Below are 18,350 nucleotides of genomic sequence, written 5' to 3'. Positions count from 1 at the left end.
AATTATTAAATTTGGCTGGCAATCACTGAACCATCACTTATATCATACCTTAGTCATTCTTCAAAGCCAAGTCTTAGAGAAAATTTTTGAAGTTATATAAACCACTTTCAAGCATTAATAATTCTCTCTGTTGCAAGAGATTTGCTTCTTTGTTAGCATCCAAAAAAAAATACTGAAAAATATTTACACCCATAAATATCATCTGTAATAGTTCAAAATCAATCCTATAATGTGCATGCAGGCAGCACTGTACAAAGTACAATTTCCACTACTTCTAACTGCTTTCTTTTGTTAATAAACCCAGATATTTATTACAATTTTTTATGAGTTCAGCAAGGAAATAATCCAAAAGACTCTGTAACTCCAATATTAAAGTTACTGACTAATTTCAAACTACAGGACTCAGTCCTGTATTGCCACAATTAAAAATGTTACATACAGATTCCAAGTTAAAAATATTGACTTAAGCCAAACATTTTGATCCAGGTTAGTGTTACTTCTTAACAATATCATTAGAACGTAATTGAAATAATGTAAATGGAGCAGCCAAAACTACAATAAACCAGCTTGTTTGGTTTTTTTTTTTTTTAATCTAGTCTCTATCTCCAGTTGAGTGAATTAATGTAGAATATTAAAATTGAAAAAACAACTCATGTCTGTGCTTCATTTCTTTAGTGGACAAGAGGACACTAGCAATGAATCAGTTAATCTAAGCATTTCTGCCCGCAAAAATGGTATGCCAATAAAAGCAATCTGGAGCACGGGGATTTTTGGTACAGATACCTAGAGAGGTGAGGAAAGCTAGTTAACTCCCCTACCTTAAAAGCAGCAGAGTGATGTTATCACAAGCTTTTTCTTGTGAAACACAGTCATGACATAAAGATAAACTAATTCTGCTCAGCCCCACAAGTCTGCATTCAGGTATCTCTGACATGCAGCATGACCCCAGAGGTTATAAAACCAAATGAATGACACAGTGAGGCCCTCTTTCATACAGTAAGAAATAAATGTCCTTTTTACTCATAAATGCATATCCATACTTCAAGCTTGTATTTATTTCATTTGAGTTATGTATATCAAAGCAAAGTTCATATTATACAAGATGGGCTGAGGCTACAAACATCTATAAACACAAGACAAGAAATACTTTGGAGATGGAGAGGGAGAAACAAGGCTCTTTTACTTGCCACACTTTTTGAAAATTGGAAGCATGTGTAGGGAGGCAGGTCTGCACAACTCATCAGAACCCAGAATGTATTCCTTTGCTGGATATTTCCTGCTGTACTACAGGAGAATCCCTACTGTGGAGGCAGTTTGCATTGCAAGGCTGGCATGCAGCGGAGCTGGAAGTGACACTGTGCGCCTCTACCCTCAGGGCAAGTCAGGAGCAGCGCCACTTTCATCTCTGCCAGCAGACAATTCTGCCTCCAGGGCAGCCTTCTATCTTTACAGCAGGTATTTTTTCATGTCAGCCCCACAGCTGAGCATCCAAAACCCAACAAAACCTACAGCCTGGAGTGACACAGCTCTGGCTGCAGCAACAAACCCAGTCCATACTGTGCCTCCAGGTAGGAGCCCTGACCACCCTTTTATTTGTTGCAATGACTTAACTTCTTTTTCCATCTCAATTCAGCTTTGGCTGAATTGGAAGGCCTGTTTTTATGCTGATGACCCCTGCTGGCAGAAGAGATCACACTGTGAGGAGAAAATTCAGTTTTTGTATGCCTCAGCAATGGCTGTCAGAGGCGCACGGGGAAGTATTACAGCGTCCTGTGTGGGTCACTGCTGGTGAGAGAGAGACGGTGAATCTTGTTTCTTGATCAGAAGGCTGGATTTATTGATATATCATATATAATACATTATGACTATACTAAATAGAAATAAAGAGAGAGGTTTGCAGAGCTGCTCAAGCTAGGCTAAGAACAGCAAGAAAGAATCTCTAACAAAGTTGTGTGCAGGGACTCGGTCCCTAGCTTGCACTTTGTGATTGGCCCTTAATTATAAACAAGAAGCATGAGCCAATCAAGGTGCATCCCATTACATTCCACAGCAGCTGATAACAATTGTTTACATTTCTCTTCTGAGGCCTCTGTCCTCCAGAAGACACAGAAATCCGAAAGAAAGGATTTCTGTGAAGAAATGTCTGCGACAGGGAAGGGGTCGCACATGTGCCACATGCAGGAGGCAACTAAAAGAAGCAGGAGGCAACTGAAAGAACCAAGAGGCAACTAAAAGAAGAACTTTGCCTGCCAACACCTCACATGGCACAGGCAGTTGGAGACACTGAACTGCCCACAGGGGCTTCTCCACTCAGATGGAGGAAGGTTGGACTGGGCCCAAGCAGGCAGGCCTTGGGAGATGCCATGAAAAGTAACGGAGTCAAAGGCCTCGGGAGGGCTGTGAAGCTCATAGTTCTGTCTCCTTCTCAAAACATGCTTTTGAACCAGGGCTTTTTGAGTCTGATGCCTTTTGTTCTGGCCACAGCCTGCCTTTTGGCTCTCCTGCCCTCTCTGGCTCTTGCTTGCCCTTGAATCTCTCTTTCCTCCCTGTGCCCCTGACCAAGGCCCTTCCTGCTCTGCCCCAGGGTTGCTGCCTGAGCCCCCTGCATCCATCACTACCCACCTCTGATCCAGCCCGCTGCTGCCGTCCTCTCTGTGACCCTGCCCAGAGTTCTGCACCTCCTGCACAAGCACCCCTGACTGTGGCCATGGGAGCCACGTCTGACGGTGTTCACAGGGGTTCTTGGGTGAGGGAAGAGATGAGGATCTGACTCCATGTTTCAGAAGACTTGATTTATTATTTATTGATACATATTACGTTAAAACTATACTAAAAGAATAGAAGAAAGGATTTCATCAGCAGGCTGGCTAAGAATAGAGTAGCAAAGAATGATAACAAAGGTTTGTGGCTCGGCTCTCTGTCCAAGCCAGCTGGGCTGTGATTGGCCATTAATTACAAACATCCAACATGGGCCAATCACAGATGCACCTGTTGCATTCCACAGCAGCAGATAATCAATGTTTGCATTTTGTTCCTGAGGCCTCCCAGCTTCTCAGGAGGAAAAATCCTAGGGAAAGGATTTTTCATAAAAAACTTCTGTGACAGCCATGCCCAGGCCGACACCATGCACACCCCTCACCTCCTGGATGTCGAGGGTGCTCCCTGACCTCCAGTGGTAACACCCTGTTTTTCTCTTTCTCTCCATCCCTCACATTCCTTTCCCATTTTTTTTCCTCTTGCTCTGTCTTCTCTACCTCTTAGTAGGGCAACTCCTTTTCATTTCAGTTATTTTGTTAACCAATAAACAATTCGCAGATACCAGTGTTTGTCTTGTTTGGCTTCATTTCGATCCTCTCTATTTTTAAAAGATCTCCTCACTGTTCTGTGCAGTGGAACACGACACACACCAGCTGGTGGCCTGGAGGTGCTGTAGGCCCCACAACAGAACTGCCTGCACTGCCTCCCTTCTTCTGGGACATGGTAATCCAGCTGTGTTCTCCTTAGAAAAGTCGCAGTCCCAGTTTGGAAGCTCACTAGCCAATGACACTTGGCACATTCACTCTCTGCAGGGCAGATACTACTCCTGGTATAGAAGTGTTTCACATCCTGAGAATTCCCACTCTGTATCCATAACAGTGTAATTTCTGCTTTTCAAGGCAAAGCTCGCACTGCTAAGCAATTGGCACTGCAGGCACACTAGAGCACTGGGAGGAAAATTTGGAGTCAATATTGGGCTGGTTCTCTGGAAACAGCAAGACTCATCTGGGAAAACAAGTGAAACTAAACCATAAAAAATCCATAAGACTGATCATGTAAACTCAACCTAACTAGAGAGAAGGACTTTAACGAGGACCGCAGCTTTTTTTTTCTGCCAAAAACATCATTTTTAAAAGGAGCATCACAACAGACAGAGCTGCTTTTGCAGAATATGTGGAACCCGTCCTGGACCTCATATTGCATTAGTTAAAACTTTCTAATATTTTCCAAGCTTGTATTAAATTATATATAATCCATTCTTTGCCAAAATATGATATTTTTCTTTTCTAAACCTTTGATAAATTCTACCATCTTTATTCAAAAGAAGCAAAGTTTTGCATTACATTGATTAAACCACAGCATATGAGGCAACTGTAATGGCAATGACATCTATATGCCTATAAAATTATTTCTATAAGTACATATATTTCTGAACAAACATATACCTACATTTAAAGTAACAACTTGTAGCACCCCCAGAGGTAAGACACTACTTGAAATAGTTCAAGCTACGGTTACTTGTGACTGGTTTTAGTGTGTTACAAGTGTTAGAGCTGTTAAGGTTTTGCTGCATGATCTGCTGTTTCAAAGCCACAAGGACATGATCTAACTCAATTATAACCCACAGCTGACCTGTGAAGCTGTATTAGCTGAACTTACAAAAGAACCACCAGAACCACAAAGTAACTCGGTGCACACAAGTCTGATTTTCATGGTTCATGTGTCATGTTTCACAGGTCATGGAGAGAACTCTAAAAGGAGATCTTGACAGGCTAAGTACAGTGTGTAAGATTAATAGAGCAAACAAAAACAAAATAATGCTTTTCTGCTTGCAAGTACAACAAATAAGTCCATTCTTGTGGAAAATCTTCATACTACATCACAGCATATCCTTCTCAATGGAAACAAACACAGATGCAGTTTTCCTCAAACCACATGAAGTGCCATATACATTATGCTTGTATTGTTTGCAAAGATTTTACAAGACAATCTATGTCGGTTTGTAATTTACAAAGAAATTGAAATTACTTTTAAGCGCTTCACGGAAGCACGACAAAAACTATCAAATGCCCAAAAAAAGTCCTTCAATTTCTTTTTCAGCCATCCTATTCATCATGCAGTCCTGGAAAGCAGTGAAAGATGGAAAAAGAAGGAGCTAGACTATGCGTAATTCTGAATATTTTACAATGTTGTTAATTAAATATGTTATATTGCATAGTTCCCAGCAATCCAGTGCTGCAATCACACAGCTGTTTATACATATAGAAGCAGGCATATGGTGTAAATTATCACGGTAATAATATTAACAACAAAAGCTAATGAGCATTGGATCTTTTGAAGATATTCCAAGACAATACAAAATTGAATGTGACTTTGCTGGCTAGAAATTTCAGCAGTAGCTACTGTACTAACATCTTGATATTACTCATTGCCAAGCCTTTGCTTTATATTTATTGAATGTTTATACATGTATGAACATTTCTATATTATACAAACATTTGTGATTTTTTTCCCCCATCATTGATATATTTTCCCATATGAAATTGCCAGGAAGAGTTTTTAGTCATAGGTTGGACTCGATGTTCTCAAAGGTCTTTTCCTGCTTAGTTAATTCTGTGATTTTGTGATTATTTATGCACTGACAAAGTTTTCCTTGAGGTGTGGAGGCCAAATCTTCCATCACAATATGAGTGTGCTCACTGCCACTGTGATTGCTCAGATGGGCTCCTCAGACTGTAAATCTTGTGTGTGAGCATGTGTAAAATTGTGCTCAAACACCCTCAAACATTCACATTAATCTGAGGGGGTTTAGCCTAAAGAATTTAAGAGAAAAATTCAAATCTCACAAGCTTGTCGAGGTACAATACCACTTGCACTACAACCTTTTGGCCTGAATTTGTAGCACTGTTTCACACAGCACTCATGGATTTCAACATGAGCAGTGTCTGTTCAGTGCTTGTAAAAGTGAGACCATATGAATTTGTCACTCTATGACAAGAATTCAATTCCCCTTAATCTGAGAGGTGCAAAAAGACCAATAAAATAGGCTTAATTTAAACAAATGCTGCAAGACAATTCCTCTGCAGTTCCCTGAAAGCAATCCTTTCATCACTAACACTAGAGATACTTCTCAGCAGGAAAAAATCTGAACTTATTTTGAGTTTTTTTCATTAAGAGTTAGCAAGAATCTGAATTTCTAATAGTGACTTACCCAAATCCCTAGATTTGAGAGAGAATTTTATTCATCATTTCATATGTATGAAATAACAGCTCCTAAACAGAAGGAAAATGTACTACAATTTTTAGATATATTAACAGAATTATTGCTGATGGGACAAGATTATTATTAAGAAATTACTTACCTTAAAAGCAGATAGGGTTTATTTTAAAAATTGGCTTACTGGAATGCTTGAATCTTACATAAAACAACAGGATACTTAAAGATGTCATCCCAGTGCAGTTATTACTGTAAAACTAGAAGATAAACATTCAAAGCAGAGAAAATATATTCCATTCGACTCAAAGTTCTTAGTAGGGTGATAAATATTTTGGAAGTGATTACACATTCACTAAGAGAGCCAATTTATTTAAAGCCTTTAAAGGAGACTATAGCTGCCATGGATGTTAAGATTCATCTCACCTGGTTTCAGACTGTTGCACTATAGATATTAATTTTTGGGCTAACCAGCCTGAGCACTCTGTAAAATTGCTGAGGATAAATAGACACCGTGTGTGATGTAAGTGGTTTGTTGCAGACGTCTGCCTCAGGATGAGATGAGCTGTATGTTAAAAGCACTTACTTTTCTTCCTTTGATGTAGAAATTATGATAATAAGCTCCTAGTTTAAACCAAAGCAATGCTTACAGTGTGGTGGTATGTAACTTGTAAATATGTGAATAAATCCAGCAAGGTTTTCACTGTCCTAGAGAAGGCCTGCCTCATATCTGACCTTGGTGTCACAGCCTAGTGGGCCAGGCTAAGGACGCAGACACAGCAGGGGACTAAACAGAGACCCATACAAAGTGGTACACTTGAAACCCTAACTATAGTAAAGAAAACAGAAGTAGTAATCAGGTTAAATTTTAAATATTTCAGAGTTGTACTTTATAATAAATTACAATTGTAGTTGTAGTTTTTAATAAACTTGTCATGGTTTGAGAGGAAGTAAGTTTTCTGGGATATGAAGTGGTCAGACCAATAGGTGTTCAGATTTGAATATTGGCACCTGGTTTGGCCACTGGGGAAGTGGAGAAGAATCTTAGGTGGGAGATGATGGAGTGGCTTTTGGCTGGACTTTTCTTGTATAGCCATGGACAGAACCATTTTTTTCCCCTGTGACACAGAGACTGCATTTAGGGGGAGGCAATGGCTTGGAGCTGAGAGAGTGCAGTGATGTTATGTGAAGGAGTGAGTGAACACAGGCAGCGAATGAGGAGACTGGTGGTTGGTGCCCTCGATCTTCAGTGGAGGAGAAGATCTCTGTTCTTGAGACCTCAGCCCCAGGAGTTGAAATTTGGGGGGGACAGGTGTCCCAAAAAAGACTGTGCTCTTTTTTTTTGGAACTGGACAAAGTACCCTTAAAGGAAAACCCTAGAAGCAGCTCTGATCCATGTTCAGTGGTGAGAGCACTGGGCATAGAAGGAAGATGTCACGATGGCAGATGTTCTCTGGGCAGTGCCACGTGTGACAGGAAACACAAGAGGTCTCAACTGTGTTTCCAGGGGAAGCCTATGGCACAAGAAGGACTCCTCTCTCCTTGATCAACTGAGAGCTGATTACCTAAAGGGTGGTGATGGACCGAGAGTTGGTGATTTGGGGGATGGATGTATTGAAATTTGGTGGGGGGAGGAGGAAATGTTTTTGGAAGGTTTTCATTTTCCCTGTGTGTTTCTTGTTATTTAGAGTTGTAGTTTAGTTAATAAAGTTCTTTTCTTTATTTCTAAGTGGGAGCTTGCTTTGCTTATTCCTGGTCATATCTCACAGCAGACACCAAGGAAAGTTTGTTCTCAAGGGGGCACTGGCATTGCGCCAGCATCAAACCATGACAATTAATGAAGTAAAAAAAAAAAAAAAAAAAAAAGAAAAATTTAAAAGAATTTTAAATAAGTGTCAAAAATGTAATTTGATTCTTAAAATGCTGACTTATCACTTTGGATGTTCAAATAATTCATAGGCTAGATCAATTTTCAAACAAAACCTGCTGTTATAATAAGAGAGGTCAAATGTTTTGCTTTGGTTATACTGAACTGAAATGGTCACCATTTCTACTACAAAACCATTTATTTAAATGTATTTAAAAATGCTTTCCTTTTATGAGATAAAATTTTGAAATTCAAGGTACTTGAACTTGCAATGATTTCAAGCTCCTTTTCTGTTCAATGTTTACTTGTCCTTCACAGATACATTTTACACAGATTCATAGTATTTGCTTAAAAATCCAGAAATGTTGTCAAAAGGACTTACATTGCCTAAGGAAGGAAAAAACATGTTCAAAATATACTTTTCCTTGTTCCAAGTAGTTTCCTAAAATAAATAATCCAGAGTGAAGACTATATTGTCACTAACATTGATTCAGAAATAAATTGCCATGGTCAAAGGCAAGATTATCTCAATTAAAAATAATATCGGCTATGTGAAATCAAAACTTATATTTAAATGCAGTTGATCAATGAAATGTGAGAGAATGCAAGTTCAATAATATTCAGCATGAAATATCCTGAGTCAATAGTTTAATTAAAGTCTCACTTGCATTGACTGTGCTTTAATGTTTGGTCTCATACATTTACTGAAATGACAGCAAAAGAATGATGCAATATTCAAAATAATTAGAAATGCAGTAAAAGAAAAGAAAAAGTAAGTAGACCTCCTCAGGCATAATATATTAATTCTATGTTTTTCTTCCTGAAATAAGAAAGCCACTAGATTTCCACTGTTCCAGAGTCCCAAACAACCTCCCATGTGGAAAAATGTGATACAAGGATAGTGAATCACTGCAGACACTCTGAAGCCCTTACATAGTCCCAAGTTTCTAAAAAGGCTGGAAAATTATAAAAAAGAAGCTTCTTTGTAAAGCAACTCCAGTATTTGAAGAACCTTTGTAACTTTGCAGACAACTCCCATCAACTGTTTAAGATTTTTCCCACAAAAACAATAAGTGATAACATGCATCAACAAGACCACAGAAGACAGCAATGAAAGAAATATTGCTAACTTGAGGAAAAAAAATGAGAAGAAATCAGGGAATGATTGATATGGGAGGTTGGAAAATGCATGTTCAGACTTAGTCAAGCAGGAAGATCTTTGATGAACTGAAGAGGGAGACTTACTGATGCAAAAGAAAGCCCGATTCTCTCCACAAATACTGCAACTGCGCAACAGAAAGGTTAGTAATGTGCACTCCAGTAACTCTTATATTTACATTTTTGTTGTACAACTGTACCAGTGTGGCTAGAATCACCATAAGCAATGTAGCTTCAAGGCGATCACAACATCAGAATAAGAAAAGTCACCAATAGAACACACTAAATCAAAAAAAAACCCTAGGTTAACACTATGTGCTTTTTTCTGAAATATGACTGTAGACTTAAAAAGAAAAATATGTGCCTTCCAAAAAAAAAGCAAAAACCAAAACAAAACCAACCCACCTTTCCTGACACAATTCAAGCCATTTCCTTGAGTCCCATCACTGGTTACAGAGAAGACATCACTGGCTGCCCCTCCACCTTCTCCTTGTGAAATGCTGAAGACCTCAATGAGGTCCTCCCTCAGTCTTTGTGCCTGACCCATGAGCCAGTTGCTCACCCAGCCCATAAGGTGGTTGGTTATGCTTTAGCCATGGATAACCCCATGGTTATCCAGTTGTGTGCTGGACATCTTGTCCAGAAGGGTCCCATGACAGAAAGTATCCAAAGTTTTGCTGAAGTCCAATGACATTACACCGACTGCTTTTCCTAGATAACCTAGGTGGTTACTCTGTGTAGAAGGAAATTGGGTTCAACAATTTGAAGGACTGAAATTGGGTTCAACAATTTGAGGATTTCTATCTCATGAAGCCATGATGGCTGTGACTGATAACCGTTTTTCAATACCTCCCAGGATAATCTTTGCCATGATTTTACTGTGCACTAAAGAGAGACTTACAGGCCTTCAGTCTCCAAGGTCCTCCTTCCTGTCCTTCTTGAAAATTAGGACAACATTCTCAAGCTTCCAATCAGCTGGGACCTCTCCAGATTGCCAAGATCAGTCATAAATCACTGAGAGAGGATTTGCAATGAGATCAGCAGCTCTTTGAGGATTCTTGGATGAATCCCATCCAGCCCCATAGATTTGTAGGGATGCAGCTGGAGCAGCAGATGCCACACATGCTCAGGGTTAACTGGAAGTTGATCATTCTCACAGCGATGGCCTTCCAGCTCGGGGCACTGAGACCCTTTGGTCTATTAACTGTGTTGAAAGCAGAGGTAAAGAATGGGTTAAACACCTCTGCCGTGTCCATGTCCCTGTTTGTGAGGTGACCATCCTCATCCTGTAATGGGCTGATGTTAATTCTACACTACCTTTCACCAATACTATTTATATTATTTTAATATTATTAAAATATAAAGAAATACAGTCAAGAAATGACCAGCAAGAAGCTCTTCCACCAGCACCAAAGGAAAACACTGGAGGTAACTGTATTGTCTCTTTAAAAGATAAGAATTTTATTGAAGACCAGAGTTGTCATCGCAGGTTAGAGAGAAACAAAAGCATCTCAGAAAGCTTTGGAAAGGAATTACACATTGTGGATGGATGCATGGATGAGTAAATCAACAAATAAAGCTGCTTAGGCATCTCAGTAAAATTCAGCATTGCTCTACAGTGCATGGAGAAATAGCATGGTGAATTGCAATCACTAACAAAAAAAAAAAAAAAAAATTAAAATTTACCATAAACTTAAAGTAACTTGACTACCATTTCTGAAACCTTAATTTTTATAAAGAAGAATTCCACGGACCATAGCAAATGTCAGCCATAATTAAATGTCTTGAAATTAAATGTAATGGTTCCTTCCTGAGGGCTAACCAAATTCTTTTCAGATTCCTGCTGTATCTGCATCACTGGGGAAAGAGAAAAGTGATTTAAGACAAATTCCAAGTCAGTTTTCCTTTCACTTTAGCATTTTGAATTTAATAGGAAGATTATGCAAGTCTCACTGCCTTTTCCTTCCATCTCATGTCAACCGGAGTGGAAGAGTTTGCATTATTCAAGGTCAATTAAGCCATGCAAATGCATTCTAATTGATTTTACAGTAGTAATAATAACTCTCTCCTCAGAAGGATGTGCTGTATTTCTTAAAAAAAAACCCAAAAAACCTAAACCTCTTACAATAAAAATAGCATAGGTGTTTGGGAATTTACTGCCGAAAATAACCAAATAGATATATGAATATAATGACCATGAACTGGTAGTGGCACAGGTTTTAGATACAAATTCCTCAGGATTTGAGCCATAGCTCTAGCCTTGCAGCATCACTGATGTCAGTCATAAAAATTGTCTCACATTCTGCTACTAGCATTTAAGGAAAAACAAAAAAAGGGTGTTTATTCAGTTAGCAAATTATAGCAATTTTTAAACTTGAAATCAAGTTTTCAAAAACATGTCTTGACAACATTCAGTCCTGAATGTAAATTATGGAAAAATGGTGATACATAATTTATTAACGTTCTTAAACTCGTAAAGATATTTTTTCGATAAACATTGCTTGCAATGTAAACTAAACTTGAAAAATCTGATCTCAATGAAGATGGCTTTGCCAGTATAAATGTACCATAAGAAAATGTTCTTAGTCAATGGGATATTTTAAACCCAATAAAATGACACTTCCACGTAGCTCAGTCCAAGCCCCTCTGTCCACAATAAACACAGGTGTATTGGTCATCAGAGTTCAGTTCTGCAGCAAATGTGTTCTGTTTGAACAGCATGACCCAGCACAACAAGGGGCACATCTGTGGCACTGTGAAGTCAAGCTGTTGAATATAAACTCTGTCATGTTGTGCTCATATTTAAAGAACACAGTATTTACACACCAGTTGCACTTGCAGTCACGCGGACATAGAGTCTTACCTGAGGGATGACAGCTATATATCAGGCAAGGAAAACCACCTTCATCTGCTTTCCTGCTGCATCTGACATTGTGAACACATCTAGTCCCTTTCAGAAAAAAAAAAAAGGTCGTAGGGTAAAACCATGGGTGATGGTCTGAATAAACATCTTCTCTTCTCTTAATGTAAAGAAATTATGGAGCAGAGAAATTACCCATCTGAGACCAGCTGATCATGTACTTCTGCCTGTTCCATTCCAGTACCAACCAGGAGTGATTGGGCAACACAAGGCAGAGCAAAGATACAATTTTCTCAGGATTTGAGCCGTAGCTCTAGTCTCAGAGAATCACTGATGTCCGTCATAAAAATTGTTTCACATTCTGCTACTAGCATTTAAGAAAAAACAAAAAAGGGTGTTTATTCAGGAAAAGGAAAGGGATCATTTATAAAGGAAAGGGATCATGCAGGCATACACTGTTCTTAGGAGGCAGAGAGCATCTTCCAGGTGAAACAAGAACCTCACTGCATGGCCAGGGCCCTCTACTCCACACCAGCATAAAGCAGCTCTTGAGAAGGAGCTGTGGATGCACTTTGGGTTTTCTTTCAGGTGGGTGGCAGCAACCAGTTGCTTCATTTTAATGCCTGCAAGAGCCTGCCAGGTGATAGCAATGCAATGTGAATCACTCCTGAAAAATACAAGCTTTTTATGAAGTTTTCTTATAAAGTTTATAAATAGCTATAAATGGCTATTTCTCCTCACCAAATGACATTGTAGAAATGAAACCTGAAAAACTATCAAACAAGAATTGCATTCAGCTCAATCCTTGTAATAAAAATGTAACTTTGAAAGCCATTTTTTGGCAAACAAGGATCAGGAATTTCAGGGTGGGGGAGATTCATTTTGTAGAATTGCCCTTTTCTTTGAAAAATATCGTAAAAAAGCTAAAATGAAAGTCATTCATTCTATATTGCTGAGATTTAGCTGCAATCTTCCATGTTGATGAGATATTTTACACATAACACTTGGAAATTGTACCTCTTCTCAACACTCGTTGTATTTAGCCCTTGTCCCTTTTAATAGAGAGCTAACAATATTTACCACATATTTATGTTAAAATCACAGATCCAAGGATTCAGTCACAATTCCCTCTTTTATGTAGTTATGGTTGTGAAACCACAGATGCCTTATTGAATGTGCACCCTCAAAATTATGTGATTGTATTCACATCTGTACAATATTTAAAGCCATATAATACATATAAATAGAGTACTCAAGCCACTCTGAAATACCCAACACCTGGCAGATGAGATAGCAGCTCATAGGACTTTAAATACTGTATTTTAATTCATTTTTCTGAGGCAGTCAGGCTACATAATTACTAACTCATAAAGTTGAAAACATGACTGCATAAAACATTCCCCTTCAGATAGATCTGACAGAGTGCACAGGTAATGTTTAAACACTTTTGCTTGATGTCTTATGTCTTAACATATGCTTCCTTCATCTTTTTGCTTACTGTTTTCTGTTTCTTTTTCATGCCCTTTTGCATTCTGATGCCATTTGCCTGGCCAATTACCTGGAATAAACTCATTCTTTCTGATTATTCTTCCATTCCCCACTATGTTTTTCCTCGCTTTGCTTCATTTTGTTCTGAAAATTTCATCCTGTACTTTCCACATTCCTCTGAGTATGCTCCATGGAAAGGAGGGCTTTTATTCTGCATAACCACCTGAGTCTAAATTGTGGTGGCATCTACTGAAAGAAGCCAGGCCTCCTTGTCATCTGTAGCAGGTGTTCCCATGCTGTCACTACAAGAAGCAAATAAAGGGGAACTTTTGAGCATCTCTTCCAGGCTGAAATTATAGGAGTAGGAATGACAGCTTGTTCTTTCGTGTTGTGTTTTTTCACAACTTCAGTGGCACATCTATACATCTCCTCCTGCTACTTACAGTTTTTCATACAAGTAAGTAAAATATAATATACAAATATCGCTAGAGGCAGCAGGACTCGGGGAGGGAAATCTAAAGAAAAATGTGGTATATACACCTTGATATATGGATTCTTTAACATGTGCTTATGTTATGAGACAAGTAAAAATGGATGATATTTAAACAATCTTTCAAATGTGATTCTAATTTAGCTCATTAAAGGTGAATGAATGCCAAATTAATAATTTACATGAGGAAAGGTATAAAATATTTATCACATTATGGGTTTTCTACATTCATGTGTGCCACATGCAATACAGAGTGCTGGTGAGCATGCTCTGTTCCAGGAGCCCTGTGGATCTGCTGTTCATTCCTCACCATGCTGCAGGACAGGCACTGCAGAGTCCACACTTACAAACACATCACTGAATGATTGCTTTTCCTAATGGGGAAGCTTTAATGAGCTGTGGCTGTTGGGAAACTGCCAGGTTTTCAAAAATGAAACATTTCAGTCAAAGTAAGTCAACTTTGGCACAACATCCACTGGGAAGGAAGACAAACTGCATTAATAATTTAAGAGCTTGACTTGGGATGTCAGAACAGGTACTTGACTATCACACATTGGTGTGTGTCTGAGGGGTTTTTTTAACGCTTGTCTCATCTTATTTCTCTTCTGCCTCCATCTTCTCTGCCTATGAAAATCAACTTCTATACACACACAAAGACACACACACACTTATTAAGCCTTTTTTCTCAGTTCTTAAGAAAGGTGGAGGAGAACTTGAAAAGCAGGGAAGTTTCACAGTATAGAAAACTCATGTAGTCTCTCTCACTGCTACAGTTCAATGGGCACTGCCACTGCTTAGAGCTGAGATCTGTCTTGTCAACAGGGAAATAGTGTCACAATTTCCAAAACACAAAAACTGCACAGAACTGTAGTATTTGTCCAATGTATGGAAAATCTTCTAGAATTATTTCAGAAATCCCTACCATGTTTATTTAGTAGGTTTTTTTGGTGGCTACCCACTGTTAAAAACTGTACTGGCTGAACAAGAATACTGCATAGTCTAACTCTATATGCATAAAATTGTTCCAGTGTTCCAGTGATAAAAATAGTGGCTTCAGAGCATGAAGTGTGCAGGGTACTGGGCTACTGCTTCTGGCAGCATTCTTTCCAACAAAATGTTCTACCTCTGGTATTCTCTTGTTTGGATCAGAGATAGCATCTGCTACTTTTATAATTCTTTCTTTGCATATGTTTAACAATAAACAGTTGTCTATCAGTTCAGGTATTCAGAAGACACAAATACATATGTATGTTAAGTGGTAGCTGCTCTGGGTTTTTTTTTTCTCTCTATTCTAAGTGGAAAATTCTAACAAAGTGGTTTGTAAAAGCTTTACCCTGAAAGAGGCATGTTATTTCCACAATGTGGATTATCACCCATTAAAATAATGAAATCAATCACCAAAACTACTGTGGAGTTTCTGTCTGTATTTGTATGTGTGCATGATAGTTATACAAGAAAGCACCCATTTATAAAAATGGGCCATTTGGGTGATTAAGCAGATGTGCTCTTTGCCCTATATCAGGACAAATTTCTGAAATGAACAGTCATCTGCTTCTGCAGATGGAGAGCTCTGAGGGAGGATTAGAGCTTGCCCATTGCTCACTGTAAACAACCTCAGCCCCAGAGAGGCACAGAATTATCTCCAGTGACTCACTGTGATCATAGGACCAAGGCCCTTCCAAACGAATGTCTCTGAGCACGCAGGAATTGGCCTGCACAGTGCATGAATGCACAGAGCAACAATTTCAATGAATTCTATACACACATGCAACAGAAACTTTCCATTATTGTACTTAGCAAGAAGCAAAAAATGTTGTAAATTAGTTGTTGATTTTCTGTGATGATGTTCACAGGGATCTCAGGTTGAGGGAAGAGACGAGGATCTGACTCCATGTTTCAGAAGTCTTGATTTATTATTTTATGATATATATTACATTAAAAATATACTAAAAGAATAGGAGAAAAGGTTTCCTCAGAAGGCTAGCTAAGAATAGAATAAGAAATAATGATAACAAAGGCTCTGTCTCAGACTCTCTGTCCAAGCCAGCTGACTGTGATTGACCATTAATTAGAAACAACCAATATGGGCCAATCACAGATACACCTGTTGCATTCCACAGCAGCAGATAATCAATGTTTGCATTTTGTTCTGAGACCTCCCAGCTTCTTAGGAGGAAAAATACTAAGGAAAGTATTTTCCATAAAAGATGTCTGTGACAGTTTTCCCCATGTAAAAAGGAGAAGAAAACCCCACACAACTAGTCCAATTAGCACTGTGGTACTGAGAAATAATTTAGTTTTTCAAATGGTAGCTATTGAGTTAAGGAAGGTCACCAAGGTAGGAGGAAATGCAGTACAAATGCAAGATTAGCAATCTGCTAGTTTACTGTCTGACCACTAGGACACAATTGACACTGGTTTGTGTTGCAGATAACCACAGAGCCACAAGTCATAAGACAGTGATTATAAGAAGTTTGGCCCACACCAGATGGTAATTTTTAAATCTCATACAAGAAATATGATGCCTTTGTTTGAAGAATGAAGACAGTATGTAAAGAACAAGCTGCTGAAGCAACCAAATAGAACCATCCATCATTATACCACTTTTTGGGATGCATTTATTGTGCATTTGCCTAATGAAATCTGTATTGTATACTACAGAGTAAAAAAATAAGGGATTAAGGAAGACTACATTTAATCTTCAAGGAGTAGAGAATGTTCTTACTGCAAACTGTAGAACTGGTTTCATTCCTCTCACTGTGGATGCTGTACAACCAGCTGGGTTGAAAATTGCAAACACTCAAAATTAGTGTTGGAGACCCTTTGCCAGGATACACATGCAGAAGCCTAGGGCTAATGGTTTTCTGGAAGCCCTGGGGAATATGTTAACATTTCTGTAGCTGACAAAAAACTGCAGAGCAACAATAGCAAAAATCAAAATAATTGCAGTTTTTAGCAAATTAATTTGCCAAATTTATTGCAAAGCTGCTAATTAGTACACAGTATGAGGATGGTAAAATATACTTTGTATCTGTACATTAAGAAATTAATAAAGCAATTGGAACAAATATTACAAGAGAACTAAACAAATAAAACCAGGCAAAAGAATCTTGTCTCTATTATTTAAATTCAATACTTAAAAACCTTTTGCTTGAGTAAACTTTCTTGCTTATGTTTTTTTTTTCCCTGAAGAGGTTCATTTCTTCAAAAGAATAAACTAAACAGAAATAAATGGTAACCAATGCAAACATTGTTAAAACAGAGTCAGGCATAAATTTGGAAAGGCTTTTAAAAACTCTAATAAAAAATAATAATATCCATTACAAGTAATGCTCATTCAGCAGTGTCAGTTATGACTGCTAACACTGTGCATTAAAGCAGCTGCAGCAGGTAGATTTAACAAACAAGGCATTTGAAGCGATAGAGTAAATTAAAACTAATTAATTGAGACAAGATTCAGAGCTACATATGGGAATAAAGGCAAATTTCTTCAAGAGCTTGTACAGTGAAGCTGAATGGCACAAATTTGTCAGACAGAAAAATACTCTTAGCAAAAAGTTCCAGCATTTTAACTGGCTTGTTTTATAAACCAGCCATTGTTCACTTTATGAAAGACATTGTAAATAGACTGTTCTCTTTTTGCAGGAAAAAGCCCAAATTAAAAAAAAAAAAAAAAAAAAAAAAGAGAGAGAGAGAGAGAAAATGCAAATCCTTTAACCAGGGTGGGGTTTGTAGCAGTTATGACTATTTTGGGTGCCAAAGCTGAAGCAAGAAGGGAAAGGTGCTATCAGAAACTACAGACATACAAACACAGATATCTGACAGGGCTGAAGGCAGACTCCTGAGTCTTGCTGTTAAATCCATTCTTATCTTTTTTATTCTGCCAACACAGAGAGGTGCTGGGGACCTCCAGGAATAAGACTTTGTGAAGTGTAGCATTTTCTGAGATCACATACAAGACCAGTGAGAAGATGCTGTAAGCAATTACTGAGCAATTGTACTTGTGGTTTAAATCACTTTTAATCAAGGACTTCACAGCAGAAAAATGCTTTGACTGAACACAGCCAGAAGTGTACACACAGGTGTTCTGTATTTAAAACATAAACACTTTCTGTATTTAAAACACTTTCTGTATTTAAAAGTATGCTTTCTCAATATAGTGTTGGTATGCTACCTTGTCCTTTGTGCCATGAAAGCTCTGTTTGCTTTGAAATGAGTAACAAAAATCATGGTGCTTCCAACCAAACTGTGAATTAAGCAGCTAGCACATGCTCTGAAAATCCTGTCATAGCAAGGTCTGTATCAAAAGACACAGGCCAGGCCACATTTTCTATGCAGTCCTGGGAATGCAGCATTGGGTTTGATGCATATCAGTACTCTCCTCCCTAAACACTCCCTGCATTTCTACTCTGATCAGCATATGCAGATCTTTTACTTTTTATCTAGATTTTCTCTTTGTTTTGGGTCAGACTTTATGTAGGCATTGCATAAACCCAGAAGTGAGCTAATGAGGGAG

Source organism: Melospiza melodia, chromosome 5 (assembly GCF_035770615.1).
Source record: "Melospiza melodia melodia isolate bMelMel2 chromosome 5, bMelMel2.pri, whole genome shotgun sequence".
Taxonomy (NCBI): domain Eukaryota; kingdom Metazoa; phylum Chordata; class Aves; order Passeriformes; family Passerellidae; genus Melospiza; species Melospiza melodia.
This window is presented reverse-complemented; position numbering follows the sequence as displayed.